Consider the following 545-nt stretch of genomic DNA (forward strand, 5'->3'; position numbering starts at 1 on the left):
ACTTCCGCAAAGCGTACGGATCCTGTGCGCATTCAAATAAGTGCAGCTCCCGTCCGAGAAGCGCGCTTTCGAAATATCGATTCAGCACCGCCGGCGCAGACCCCGAAACTCTCTCCGCCTCTAACACGAGGAAAAGTTCGCGTCCGGTTGCATTGACAATCGATGCATGACTTGTTTCGGTGGGTGTGTGGGACCCACGCGGTATTATCTGTCTATGTTTCAAAATATGTATTTAAAATAGAAAATAAATCCTGGGCAAATTGATGTCAGGTAGAAAAGGCAAATTGGTTAAAAGACATGAAAAGAATGAAGCAGTTAAAAATGCAATGAATTCGCAGACTTGCTGATTGTCACTCACCAGGACTGGCACTCACTCGTTTTGATCAGAAAAAACATGACTGATTTTGATGACTATCACAAAAAACTAAAGACGGCTGCGTGTCATTTGTAGCATTCTTGCAATGTTAATGAATCTGAATTAAAACTTTGAATAAAGCTGCTTTGAAAATGTTCCAGTCTGCTGTTGTATTTCATCATTGTTTTGT

The sequence above is a fragment of the Pristiophorus japonicus genome, chromosome 8, assembly GCF_044704955.1.
Source record: "Pristiophorus japonicus isolate sPriJap1 chromosome 8, sPriJap1.hap1, whole genome shotgun sequence".
Classification (NCBI taxonomy): Eukaryota; Metazoa; Chordata; class Chondrichthyes; family Pristiophoridae; genus Pristiophorus; species Pristiophorus japonicus.